We start from the raw sequence: 608 nt of genomic DNA, 5'->3' as shown, positions 1-608 counted from the left end.
AACTTTATTCTTCTATTTTTTCCAAATTATTCCATAATTTTACGAGTTTATTCTTGTATATTTTTTCATTTTTTCCTCAATATTGTACAACTTTATTCTTGGGAAATCAAAATTATGATTTTCTTCTCATTATTTTACAAATTCATTCATGTAAATCGTTGACTTTCTTTTCTAATAATTTTGCGAGTTTATTCTTATAAAAACGAGACTTTTCCTCTAATAATTTTTACGACTTTATTCTTGTACATTAATTAATTATTTTTCTTTAGTGGTGACCTTACGTAATTCTGTTGTAGATTTATCCAATATAAATTTGTCTTGGTTTCGGCATTGTCAGTTGTGCTTCATAAACGACACACTTGTGTGTGTTTGTGTCGTTCTAATAAAGCTTTTCTCTGCTCCATCTTCACAGGTTTTCCCTGAAAGAAGCCCGTCTTCTGCCGTCATCCTTTTGGCACAGATTTATTATTGTATTGATGATTTCATAGCATTGTAATTACTCATATTTGCCGTCTTTAAAAATGGATTAAACAGGGTTGTCATGAAGTGTTGCGTCTCATCTATTCCTCTGCTTTTGTATGGAGTTTGTCAAAGCATGTTTGAGTGTT

The 608-nt window shown here is 30.4% G+C and overlaps 1 protein-coding gene across 1 annotated transcript in view; it reads left to right on the top strand.

Annotated features, from left to right (window-relative positions):
- obsl1b (obscurin like cytoskeletal adaptor 1b) overlaps window positions 1–608 on the top strand; it is a 41,141-nt gene that overhangs the window by 39,194 nt on the left and 1,339 nt on the right. The gene's annotated exons all lie outside the window — the stretch shown is intronic.

Source organism: Oryzias melastigma, linkage group LG21, assembly GCF_002922805.2.
Source record: "Oryzias melastigma strain HK-1 linkage group LG21, ASM292280v2, whole genome shotgun sequence".
NCBI classification, from domain to species: Eukaryota; Metazoa; Chordata; class Actinopteri; order Beloniformes; family Adrianichthyidae; genus Oryzias; species Oryzias melastigma.
The sequence above is the reverse complement of the archived record's forward strand: the minus strand, read 5'-3'. Positions and strand labels throughout refer to the sequence as shown.